The sequence below is a fragment of the Capsicum annuum genome, chromosome 5, assembly GCF_002878395.1.
Source record: "Capsicum annuum cultivar UCD-10X-F1 chromosome 5, UCD10Xv1.1, whole genome shotgun sequence".
Classification (NCBI taxonomy): domain Eukaryota; kingdom Viridiplantae; phylum Streptophyta; class Magnoliopsida; order Solanales; family Solanaceae; genus Capsicum; species Capsicum annuum.
In genome coordinates, this window is record NC_061115.1 from 154,867,048 (window position 1) to 154,881,731 (window position 14,684).

Consider the following 14,684-nt stretch of genomic DNA (forward strand, 5'->3'; position numbering starts at 1 on the left):
TTTTCTTCTACTTTTTTTTTCTTTATTTTTTCCTTTAATTTACTTTATTGATTTTTCATTTTTTTAATTTTTTACTCGTTTCTTATAATTTCTTTTTTTCTTTCTCATTTTTCATCTATTTTTTTTCTTTTCTTTTTTTTTTCATCTTCCCCTTTCTTATTCTTATTTGATCATTCATATTTGCTTGAGACCTACATGGGTTAGTTAATTTAAGCTTCTAATTATTTCATTTAGCCTATACAATTTGTAGCATCTCTTATCAATTAAATATAATCAATAGTCTCACTCCTTTATTATTATTTTTTTCTATCTTTTATTTCTTTTTTTTTCCTTTTTAGTTTTTTTTTGTTTTTTTCTTTCTTTTTTCTTTAATTTACTATTTCTGTTCTTTTTCCTTTAGTTTACTTTTTTTATTTTTCATGTTTTTGTCTTTTTCCACTTATTTTTTACTCGTTTCTTACAATTTTTTCTTTCTTCTATTTTATCAATTTTTTATTTTTCAATTTTATTTCTTTTTTATTTTCATTCTTTTTTTTTGTATTTCTGTTTTTTCCCTTTTCATTCCTAGTTCGTCATTTTTTTTCTTTTTTTATATTTTTTTCCTCATCTTTTTTTCATTGCATTTTATATTTTTTTTTAAAAATCTACTTTAAATTTATTTGTATCGTACTATATATTTCAAATAATTTTATTATTTGCTTACTTCGTGCGACTGCTAAAGATATTTGGTTTGACGAATGTAATCCCAAGATCTTTCAGGATACTATCTCTGTATCTGTCCATTAGGTGGAGTCCACTTGAGTGCACTTACACAAATTATAAATGTTGGATGAATATAAATCAATATGCACTTAGGGTAATTTTGTTATCATTAAAAAAAATCAAAAATAACAAAAAGCCAAAAAAAGAAAAAAAAAAGAAGAAAGAGAGGTAGAAGTTGGACATAGAAGAGAGAAAAAAAGCATAAAGAAAGAATTGAAGAAAAAAATACAAAAAAAAAAATCAAAAAGAATAAAATTAATGAAAAATAAGAAAAGGAAAAAGAAAAAAATGATGGTAAATACAAACATACTAAGTGGTTATGATATTTCAGTCATCATCCATAATTTGTACTCGACTTAACCATGTTCTTCCAAAATAAAAAAAATATAAAACATAAAATACAATCAAAAAAGAAAAAAATGAGAAAGAAGTAAAAACAAAATAAAAAATAGAAAAAAAGAGACTAAAAAGGAGTAAAAGTAAAAGGAAAGAGAACCAAAGGGTAGAGATAGAAGAGAGAAAAAAAAATGAGAAAAATAAAAAAAAATAAAACTAGAGGCTACACATAGAAGAAAGAGAGAAAAACTAAAAAGAAAAAAAACTAAAAAAAAAACAGGCGGGAAAAAATTCAAGTTGATATGATATAAAAATTTTATGTTTTTGACTTTAGGAGTTAAAGTGGGTTGGAACTATTTTTACCCAATCCATATTTGACCAAATTCATATTTACTCATATTTATATGGACGGATTTCAATTCAAACCATTTTTGCTCGATCCATATTTAACCCGTCCAAATTCAATCCAATCCGCCCATTTGCCACCCCTAATCATGTCAAAGAAAACTCCTCATTAATAAAATGTTGTATGGAACTATGTATAACTATAACGACTCAAATCATCATTACATTAAAAAAGCCCCAAACATAATTTATATTAAATAATAGGCTCAAAATGGATCAAAAATTTTTTTATTCAAGATGAAAGATTGGGGCCTAAGGGAATTAGGACACAACCCCAATTATGGACTGGGCTGGACTACTGGTAATTATTGTCGCTGTCTGATAACTGTTGCAGCAGAAAGCAATAGGTCAGCCACGAAATTTTTATAAACGCTTTTTCATTTTATTCCATAGGTCACCCTCTTTCTTTAAATACACATTGAAAAACCCTAACTCGCCAACCATAAGATTTCAAATGCCATGATTTATGAGAGCGGTTTTGAGACACACCTAGAGGGAACCCGATATGGGAACATGCTTAGCACATGCAAGATAACTCACTCCTCTTTGCAGCAGTATGTTTCAACTAAGACATAAGCTAATGTATTGTAGCAACTATACTTGGTCTAGAGCATTTAAGGTTAATGTCAATGTTTGAAATATCATGCATTAGGCCTTTGGGCATAGAACTAGATGGATGGACACCTTGAAAATTCTAGTAGGCATAAATATGATTGTATAACTGTACGTTATATAGATGTATTATTTGTGATGAGAGACTAATTGAATGATAGAGCAAATATATGGAGCATAATACCTTTCAATACTTGAATATAATGGAATGTTGAATACAATAACATGGAATAGTAAAAAGGAAAATTAAATGAACTTTATTACTCCTAGTGTATAATGATTGGGTTTTACTGAAGAGGGGTAGCTAAGAGATACAATACCGTAAGTTAAGCGCTAGAAATTAGCACAACCAAGCCCCGTCATTAATGAGTGAGCATAAAAGAACAATAATGTGAAATATAGTATAGAATTCCTGTTATATGAAATTAGAAAAGAATAAAGAATAATGAGAAAAATGTAAGGTTGAGATGAGGATAGAGAGAAAATGTATGTTAGCATGATCTTAGTCTACTATGGTCCTTAAGGACGTATGGCATATGATTGCTTGAGTATATGTATATATGTATAGATTAAGGTTACTGATCAAAAGAGTTAGATGGTTGTTGTGGCATGTAGAATTTCTTAACTTTGTGTTTTGTTTTATGGACTTGACATTTATGATTGCTTTTGGCATGGCTTTTAACCTACTTACTACATTATATTTCATTTGCACTATGTTGAGGTGTTCAGATGAAAATAGTTTAGGTATCATGCCGGTACAAATATGATTATTGTGATATGGGTCGGGTACCCCACAGGTATAGATATGATTATTGTGATATGGGTCGGGTGCCATTGATGTGACATGGTTTTATGGCACTTTCGATGCTTAAACTAGAAAATATGCAAATACTTACTTCCGTTTTGGAAGATATGATATATTTTTGTGTTTATTTCAAATGAAACTAGGTTCTACAGCTAAAAAGAAGGAAAAGATTTAAATTATTTAGAAGGCCTCACTTATGGACCCTCTTATGGGTCATAAGTACCACTAACGACCATTGTAAGTGGCCTTATAAGTATTATAGAGAATTATTCAAAGAAGTTTTAAGTCTAAAAGTTGGTTTGACCGTGATGGAGGGCCACTTACGGGCCGTAAGTGCCACTTGTGATCACTGTAAGTGCCATGTAAATATCAGAAGATAAAGATATGAGATTCTGAAGATTAAATATTTGTATGAGAATAATGAAGGGGTCACTTACAAGGCGTAGGTACAACTAACAACCCCATAAGTGTCATTGTAGGTGGAATTCTGTAATATTGAAGTTTTCTATCACTTATGACCTAGGATCCGTAAGTTCCACTTACGACCTGTAAATGGGTCCATAAGTAGTCACCGACCTAGTTTTCCTTATTTATTCTTATTAGGATTTGTAGGGTTTTGATGTATTATATAAATATTATTTTGATGTTTTTATATTAGTTTGTGCACTCTTTATATTCACAACACTATATTGATTCTAAGATTCAACTTTTGATCTCGGAATCCATTATTCTTTATTTTATAGTTGATTATTAATTTAAGATTCTGGGTTTTTTTGTTAAATTATTGTAAGATTATTCATATTATTTCTCCCTTGAATTCAATGTATGTTCTTGCAAACATGAGTGGGTAAACTTTCAAATAAGGGATGTGGGAACCCTAGCAGAATAACGAAGTAGAGAAAGTGTAAAGTCATTCTTGAACAGTATTATTATATGTATATTGATCATACTCACTTTGATTTTCTTCTAAATGCCAGCCAATATTGAGAACCTTCCTATATTTGATACTTACTTCAAAAGAGAGGTAGAGATTAGGAAAAGAAGACCACAATAGTAATTTGAGGCTACCAACCCTCATCTAATTAACTTGACACTTAAAACATAATAGTTAATCTGGGATCTAGGATAAGCGTTTGTAAGGAGACACACTGAGACTCAAATGGAAAAAGGTGAAATTCATCAAAGGCGTTCATAAAATGGTTAGTGATACATATCTTATCAGATTCTGCATGTAAGATATTGGTATCGTTCATAAAAACATGATAAATGATTAGTGTTTGGAAGTTAGGCGGAATACATTACTAGTATTCATCTCAAATTAATTTCAACCAAAGCAACAAAGATTAGTTACTTTTGATATTATTCTCACAAAATCCACCCGTTTACTATTGTGCATTTTTATAGCTATTTCAACAAGTTAGTAAGAGGTATTCAACCTATTCCATGCCCATTCAACCCCATTTTTTGTTTGGTTACTATATTTTACAGTGACAACATTATATTTCTTAGAGGTATAATTTGGGTAACATCAAATTTTGGGATTGATTGATTACATTTGTTGAGGCTGTTGGTTTTCATTTTTATGTATTCTTGAGCTTATGCCGGTGTATGCCCAGTACTTGGAGTTAAGGTAATCCCTTGATACCACTTGACCCTAAGCTTGAAAAAACCCTGCGATAAAATTATAGGATGGAAGGACAAAATCATGTAGCTTACTATGAACTAAATTTCATGAATACTCAACCTTCGATAGGTGTTCAAGATACATCTAAGCAAACCACTGCTCGCCCATTAGCTAAAGAGAATTTAAGGTAGGCCACTACCCATTAGGCAAGTCAAGAGAAAAGGGTGAGACAACAAGAAAAGCATCGAGCAGAACTCAACTGTGCCAGAAAACAGAGAGAACTCAAGCACCCCTAGAGTTTCCATTTTCGCTAGTATATGATAATCAAGAGGAAGATTTGGGTATGTTGAGCCCGTCAATATAAGATTTATCATTTCTCCTGATTTTCCCCAAGGGACGAAGTTTGATATTACGAGTGCTATGATCTAGTTACTGAACCTGAAGGGTGTGTTTGCTGGTCTACCAACTGATGACCCAACATGCACATCATGAATTTTGTTGGGATCTTCATTCCATATAATTTAGCTGGGTTAGTAAGAAAGCTTTGCGTGTCAGGTTATTTCCATTCTGTCTCACTATTGAATGAACATTGTTGTTAGGGGAACTATATTTAGGGTTTATCACTAATTGAAATGAGTTACAAAAATAGTTTTCTGAATGATTCTTCTTACTTTCCATGAATGTTGCAGTTGAAGGATGAGATATATAATTTAGGCATTTAAATTTTAAGGAATTATACAAAAATTCATTGTGTTTTAAGAAGAAGTTGATAACTTGGCCTAATAATTATATTTCAAGGAGAAATTTGCTTGAGATATTCTATAGAGCCTTGAATACCGGTACCAAAGTTGTTGCAGACATTTTTACTGGTGGGGCTTTTCTAAGACGTTGTTGGGAGTTAGCTACGCAAATCTTAGATCGAGTGTCTAATACAAACTGAGGATCGCATAGTCAGGATAATGAAAGAGGAGTTGGTACCTATGTTGGTGGTACTTCCAATAAATAGCGAAGTATTGATGATATAGTGGCTCAGGTGGTTGCACAATTAAGGACAAATATTGGGTTATTGACAAAGTAATTCGCCACTATGAATGCTGAAAAGGTGAATGTTATAGGCTTGCAAGGTAAATCTCCCAAGTTGTATGATTCTAATATTGTTGAGGAGGCAAAGTATCTAAATAGACAGATAGAAAGTGTTCAAGTCAAGGACCAAGGGTCTAATCAGGACTCTTGGAACTCGAGGCAAGGGAATCAAGGTCGTATCTACTATGGGGACCAATATAGGGATCGAAGCAGAGTGAGACATGGTGATTGGAAGTGAAAGGATAATTATAATGAGAAGAGTGGTTCTTGTGTTTTTCCAGGAATAGAGATAATGAGTCTAGAGTAGAAGCATTGTGGTCGATGTTGGTTAAGGGCCAAGAGAGCTAAGAGAGTTGTCTTAAGGAGATTAAAGAAGATATTTCAGGGTTGAGCCAAAAAGTAGAATTGCATGTTACTATGATTAGGTTTTTCGAGCAACAATTCGGTCAAGTACCAGCTATATTGAACTACCATAAGCCAGGAACTCTTCTGAGCAACTGTGTGCAAAATCCAAGAATGACGATAACTATTTAGCCTTTACTACTAGGAGTAGTAAGGCAACTACTGATCCCCATAGGTCTATTACTGATGAGGTAAGGAATTATGTTGTTGATATTAACAAAGCACCTAAAGACGAATCTTAAAAGTTGGTAACTAGTTATGAGCCATCACTAAAATTGACAGCGGATAAGCTAGTTCAAAATGATAAAGAAAGGGAGAAGGAACTCGAGCCCATAGTGAAGATCATTCCATGAAATCTCACACCTTTTCCTCAAAGGTTGAAATATAAGAAAGAATAAGGAAATATAAAAAGTGTATTAATATTCTTAATGAGTTGAGTCTGAACATCCCTCTTCTTGAAACTCTTAAGTAGATGCCTAGGTATGCAAAATTTATAAAGGATTTGATAACATAAAAGAGAACTATTAGTTATAAGGACATTGGTAGTTTTGCATCATTGTATTGAGATTACATATCAATCTCTGGCGCAAAGAAAAGTGATCCTGGAGCTGTTATGATTCCTTGGACTATTTGGACATCTAGATTTGCTAGAGCTCTATATGACTTGGGTGCTATCATAAACTTGATACCATTGGCGGTATTGAAACAAATGGGTTTGATACCTTCTGAAACCCATGACGATGCGGTTATTGATGGCGGATTGTATAGTAAAGTAACTGATGGGCATATCCTTTGATGTTTTTTAAAGATGGATAACTTCATATTTCCATCCAAATTTGTTTTCTTGGGTTGTGAGGCTGATTTTAAGATGCCCATAATTTTTGGGGACAATTTTTTGCCATTGTTGCGCCCAAACACACACGCAAGTGTATGTTATCTATCAGGTAGTAAAATAACCTTAAAATGCCAAGTATCGATCCCATATAGTATTGTGTTAAACAACTATCTAATTCTAGTTCAATGATAAATATTGAAATAAGAGCTATAGTGACCAAAAGTTCTTAAGAATCATAAACTTAAAGTAATGAAACAAAGTGGTAAATTGAGGGCTCTTGAACAACAATCGAGAAAAACCCATGGTTAAGTTACTCCAAACAATCATACCAAGCTATATAACTTCATTGGTTAGGATAATTATCTTGGTTGTTAGTTCACAGGGTTCATAGCATCATTACAGTCTTCCGAGCCTCTAATCAATTGTCTAACATATCTCCACAACTACATCATTGAGTGGGGATGCGATAAATAAGTTAAATTCATTCATATTTTATCTTTTAAATGAATCAAATAGGTCACTTAGGTATATTTATATCCTAAATTCAAATCATAACATCATTAAATTAAAAGATTACGATCCTATTCAATCTACCCCACATTCTATCCTATCGTTCTTCCTTCTGGGATATTGATAGAGTAATGCTTCTATTATAAGGGTCATAAATCCATAAAATATTTAACACAAGGTTAAATAAACAACCAAAACTGATAAATAACATAAACCAATTAAATTCATAACAAGAGTAATCATGTTGTTGGCCTTAACCCTGAAAAAGTATGTTTAGCCGCTCATGTACATACATGTAATCACAATCAATGAATAATTATTATAATACATAAAAAGTTGAATTAGAGGAATAAAAACCCTATTGAGGCCTTCTCTAGCATATATTAAGTGTCATATTCATAGTAGGACCAAACCTTCCAATTTTGACTTAACTAACATGCCACACCCTTATCATGTGGCCTAGGGTCCGTGGCATGTTAGTATCATGGTGAGATATTGTAATTAACATTTTTAGATGTCAAAAATGTCTTGGAATGGACCTAATTCAGTGCCTAAGGACTGTGGCACACCAATGATTCCCAAAATTCTTTATTTGGTTGCATTGTACCCCATGCGTTCGGTTCTTTGTTCCTCGCTTAGTGGTGACTTTTTCTCTTTATTTACATCTTGTATATAACCTATGTATCATATTTATAAACTATCCAATAATCCTAAAACATCAAACACCATATATTAGAGCTCAAAAAACAATCGAATCCAACACAATGAACTAGGAAGGAACATAGCCCATTTTAAGAGTGCACTAGTTTTTGTGTTTGAACTTTAACTTAATGTTTTATCTCTTAGATTATTTCAATTTAACCATAAAATCTATAAAAATTTATTCCATACATAATTATAAAATTGTATTTTTAGAAAAGCATTACACACACTAGAATCCATCGTAATCAACTAGAACAACACATATCTCAAGCTAGCAACACTTGTTTTCTCATTTACACTCTATGGGACAAAATTGATTATAAACTTCCTTAAAAAGCACCTTAAACATTATAATCAAGTATTTTAACCTAACATTCTCAATTATATCATTAACCACTCAATGTGCACATAAGAAGTCCTCAAACATGGGCTAAATATGTATTGATTTAGGTGCATAAATCCACCTAAGATTAGCCACGAATAGAGGATTAGTGGACATAGAAAGGGGTAATTTTAAGTTTAGGCTGAATGATTAGGAAGTTATATTCAATGTATGCAGAACGATGAAGCAGTCAACTGATATGATTGTGGTTTTGGTAATAGCAAGTGTTGATCTCCTTTGGGGTCAACCAAATGTAAGCCTTAGTGAAGTATGAGTAGTTAAGGATACTGAGTCAGGCTGCAACATCAAATTAGGTGCTTCATAGGAGGTAACCCATGGACTTGTTGGTGGATTTTGAGTATCCAACATTTCCACGTCGTGCCATGAAGTTAAATCAAGCATTGGTTGGGAGGAAACCCAAGTTTTAAGTGTTAACTTTGTTTTCATTTTTCTAAGTTTAAAGCATGGGAAAACACCTTAAAGATGGTAAAAATTGCGAAATTAAAAAAAATCCAGGTAAGTGGACTTACGAGGGTTGTAAGTCCCACCTTTGATAGTTAAGTGATGCAGTAAGTGTCAAAGTGAAAATCTGAGGTTTTGGGGTCTCTGAATTTTTACTTACAAATCCACTTACCGGGGTGGTAAGTACAACCTACGACCTTGTATGCGGAGCCATTGAAGTCAGAGGAAACAAATCAAAGAGCGAGTTTTTTAAGGGTCACTTAAGGTGGCCCACTTATGAGTTGTAAGTACCAATTATTAGACATAAGTCACCCTATAAACGGCCAAAAATTTCAAGGATTAAATTTTTAAAAACAGGGTCAAACCTGAGTGGATCTAACTCGATCCGACGTATGAACAACCTTAAAAACCCCAAATTTGATACATATACCCCACTTTCTAAAATTTGCTAATGTCTTACTCAAATTCAAACTCTCCACCATCCTCTTCTTACTAGCAAGGCCAAAAAACATCACTTCCCTCTCTCTTATGCATGCACAAGAGAACAAAACTTGGGATTTTGTCACGCTTAAGCAATTTCTACTTCTATCATCTAAAATTGAGGTAAATCATTGGCTCCTACTTGTTATGCATTATTTTATTACCCAAAGACTTGAGTTAGTAGTTTAAATAATCTTGAAAGTAAAATAAATCTTATAAGTCTTGATAGATAGGAGCCTAGAATGGTTAAAATCTAAAATTGCTACATGATTCTTGACTGAGAAACCTGTGATCATATATTACAAGGAAGAAAAAGTGGAACAAGTAGATGGAAATCTAAAATTCTCTTTTAAGTACCTGTGAACTTGAATTTCTATATGTTGTAGTGTACGAAATAAGACTTAAAATTGCAAAATACACTATGTAGGATAAAAAATTTGAGAAAAAGTTAGAGTATCCTAAGGATGGAACTTACGATAGTAGTTATGGGCCTCGTAAGTAGCACTTACGGGTTATAAGTGGCCTCATAGGTGTCATACCCAAAAAACTGAAACTTTAATGCCTTGACTCACACTTACAAGGGCACCTACGACCCCCATAAGTGAAACTTATGGACCGTAAATAGGGTCGTAGGTGACATGCCCAGGGTATTCTAGCTTTTTTCAATATTTTTTGTTCCCTTCTACTATTTTAAGCACTAACAAATACTTTTCATGTACAATGTCATCAATAGCAGCACAAAAGAAGGGAGTAAAGTTGAGGCAATGAGATGAGACTCTGAAATAATGTGGTTTAGTAGAAGAGTACCTGGTGATCCCAGAAGGACCATTGGCCCCAAGATAGACTAGTGGTATACCTCAAAGATAGGATGTAGCCGCAACAGTTGGGGCTACACTAGGTGTTTAGCCCGCACAGTCCTACAAGAAGGGACCCAGCTTCCATTACCCTTGATATTCAGGACCAGACCTCGAATGATTAAATTTGTGTCAAACACCATCTAACTCTTAATAATCTGAGGAGGAAAATTATGATACAGAGGATGAGGTACATTCATATTTTGGGCCTAGAGATAAGGTTCAATCTAGTTTTGTAGAGGAGGAGGATGCACCCGATACTTAATCTGATGAGAGATCAGAGGATGTATTTGGTTCAGCGAGTGAGTCAGCTTCCAGCTTGGTTGAACCCTATTTTGATGAGGGTAAAAATCAAGTCCCAGTAGTGGTTTCATCATCAGCAGTATAGGATGCCTCGTCGGCTGTATGTGAGAACACTCTGCCTACTATTTCACAACATGTTCCCCCAGCATCTGATTCGATATATGTCTTAGTTGTGCCCATTACTGAGATTTCACAAAGATGGTATGTGTTACGGTTGTATCTTATATATAAGAGAGATAGTGTCACGACCCAAGCTGGGGCCCTGGCTATGACGAGCATCTCAAACCATGGAGGCTCGAGCACCCTTTACATCTTATAATCATGCACTATACTCGAATAATAAATAAAATATGCAGAATTATAATAAAAGAAATCATGGTTATAAATCTAAAATCCGTTCGACAATACGAAAAATAAGTTTTTCAATATATAAATAACATTTTTCTTAGTTTGCAAAATCTCTACTACATAACACATCAATAACTTGTCTGAATCTGGGACAATGTCCCCAGTGAACCTAAACCAAATAAAATAACAACTGGCTGAAAAGAAATAGGCCTTCCGAAATAAAAAAGGCTCACAAACTGCACACACTTCTCTTCTGTCAGAACAAGTTTACGACTTAGCAGGACCTCTAAACTGAGCCTCATACCCTGAAAAATAAGGGGTCAATACAATTGTACTGGTACACAGAGGAATTCAAAATAATAAATTTATATATATATAAAATAGATGAGAGAAAGTCATGAAAACATCATGCATGATATAGTTTAAAACACATGGGAAATTCTTTGATATTCATAAAACATTCTTGTCAATGCAATTCTGATCTTTATATTACTTCTGAGTTAAGTGGTCCACCCTACAATTCTACAACCCTACGGTCTATATGGAATCCACCCTTAACTGAAAAGCCAAGTCCCCAACATAAGTTTTTCACAAGAGTTAGAGTTTCTGATTTTGGTATGACACAGGGTACTAGGCAAGTGTGTAATCCCTCTAGGGGACATAATAATCCCATATCGGTAAAACAAAATTTTGGGCAATGAGTTTTCTGGAATCATGCCTTCTTCGGGTAACCACCTAACATCACTTTATTCCCATTTTTAGCCTTTTCTGAACATGTATCATTCTAAGTTCAAAATCTAAAAATTTGAAGGAAAATTCACATTTTGTTTTTCTCTGTGTTACTATGGCATTATCTGAATCGGTATCATCATACCAAGACTGGCAAGTCATGTTTCTGAGCCATAAAAATCATATTACAATTTTCTGTCTCAAAACATAAGGTTTATACCACCCAAATTCAAACAATTCAAGAAGATTTATTCTTCAATACATTTATCAAACTATGTAAAATCATTCCTTTCAATCATTTCAACAAACATGCGGTGGTCATGTATTTTTGGAAAACCATGCAGTATTTCATTATATATTCAACATTTAATAACATACAAAACCCTTCTCATAAATTTAAAGATCAATCTTACATCATTCAACAATAGTCAGGAACATTAATACTATGCTTCTAAATAACATTCTAAAAATCAATAGGTATTACAACATGAGAGGGAGCATCAACAGTTATGCTCTCAATTCAATTATTAAATTTAACTACATACATATATATATAAGATTTCAAATCAAATTGGGGCAAAGTCCTCAAGACCAAAACAATAATGTCATTAAAGAATTCATAAGGCAACATTGTAATATAAATTTTAAAACCCCTTCAAAATTCATGATTTCACAATGTTAAAAGTTGTTGAAAATTTTATTTATGCCTAAGTAGTTTTAGGAAAACCCCACATACCTTAGATTGTTTAGAAGGAAGAGTGGATTCGGAATCATACTTAAGTTCTTGAAATCCTTGGCTTCCAAAAGGACTCTTGATTTATTGGAGAGGAACTAGGGTTTTCATTTGAGATGATAAGAGTAGTTTCTAATGATATTTTTTCCTAAACACTCTTTAATTTTGTGTTATAGCTGAGTTATGATGAAGGAAAATGACTGAATTTCCCTTCCCAAGGCCAGTTATTTAAAATAAATTCGTGAACTGGGCATCGATGCGCCAACCGACGCGATGCGTTGGTATCACATTGGTTTACTGCTTCATCAATGCAGTGCGTTGACTTTGTAGTGATTCACTATTTCCAAAATCCAACCACACCTCTAACGCTATCTTAAAAAATTGAAACTTCCCCGGCATATCCCTTTTACTCTCCCAAACATGAAACAACTTAAAAATTAACTTTTCAAGGTCGGGAAGGTCAAAAATAAAATCATAAAAGGTTAGGGGTTCAAAATGTGACTTATTCCTTTTGACACATAGAAAATTTTTCAGAAGATTGACCCTCTAAGCATACTATGAAGTGATATCAAGTCGAGAACACTATGGGGCATCACAGATAGTTTCCTGATTAAGTAGGGTCATCCAAATAGAAGTATTTTAGCAGAGAGAAGGATTGATTTAATGAGGCTAGAAGGGAAACCAGCTATACAGGGATCTTTTAATAGATATTAGTAGGGATGGATGACTCAGCCCCAAGGTTCTTATAGTTCGACTCTAGATCTAGAGTTTTATGCCTCTTATGCCATGATGATTTTTATCTGATTACCCCACATCAGGGCAAACGGATTGAGTAGTCATGGTTGACTCAAACTTTGGTTCGAGGGATTTTCATAGATATTTCTAAGGTAGCCATCCACCGTGTATTATTTGAGCCATATTATGTCAATCTAGCATCAATAAAAAAGTTTGACTTCTGCATGAGACTAGCATAGAATAGGCATGCTATAAGGGATTTTGAGCATAAATGAGAATGACTTGATTTGGTGGGGTGGATAGCCACCAATATTTTTGACTTGGGTATTGATGCTCCATGGATAGAGGGTAAATGAGAGATAATAAAGGCAACACTGTATTTTGCTACAAAATTTTATGGACCGTGGTATATTTTAGGGTGAAACCAACTTTGTCAGATAATATGCTTACATGGTATATAGTCGCATTTATTGCCAACCTGGTTGTTGCATATTATTAAGATTTCCAGGTGCAGATTCGACTAGATATTCATGTTAGAGCTTTCGATAAGACCACCACTCTTTTTTTCTCTTACTTAAAAAAGTAGTTATGTGATGTAGTCAGTATACTGACTATTCCTAATATTGATCATAGCATTAAGAATACTATCACTATAGCTATTAGTTTGACCAAGTATTTGGCCAACCTATTCCTTGAAAAGAGATCTCAGCCACCTCCCACTGATATTCTAGTTTATTTGAAGGGATCTTTAATTCCAGTTGAGTCTATTGAGATGTATACATTGGTATTAATACTTAGATGTGTGATTAGAGAGATGAGCCCAAGATTTCTACATGTGGGGAGAGGGTTATGCCCATATTTATTACAACCCTGACTTCTACTTTTGAGCCAGTTAGGGCATCTACTTTTCCTTCTTTCCCTATAGTTGCTTATTTGGTTAGTATGGGGTGTGAATTTCTACAGTTCTTAGTTAAGCGGTAGGATGATTTAACAACCCTCTTCACTCAGACAATCTCATTTGACTACATTATATGCACAGATCCACCCTAAGATCCCGACTACACTTAAGACTATTGATGTAAAGATACGGGCTGAGATGGCAGAGTATACAACAGTGCTTAATGCATTGATTGATAGCTTCAAGGCTAGGATGATGGTATGTTTGAGAAAGATCCACGCTCCTGATTTATTTGGCTTTCATAAAGAGATGGCTATATTGCGTGCTGAGGTGCGATCACTAGCAGAGAGCTAGGTTTCATGCATTCCTCTAGTCATCCCATCTTTTACATAATTGTTTCTTCTACCTTCACTTATGAGATTTGATTTATCTTCATATGAGGATGTGGTCTCAATTATTGGGACCAAAAGAGGATGAGAAAGGAGGCCCTCCCTTACCATTTGATCAGGCCCTAAAAAGGGAAGCCATTAATTCTAGGGTGTCACATATAATTAATGAGCAGAGATTAGCTAAGATAGCAATGAACGCATCATATAGTCTTGCGCCGCCACCATCTCCGTAGGCTGATCCATGAGATTCCCCAAGTAGAGGCAAGACTTATATCGATACCCAGAGCATCTTGGG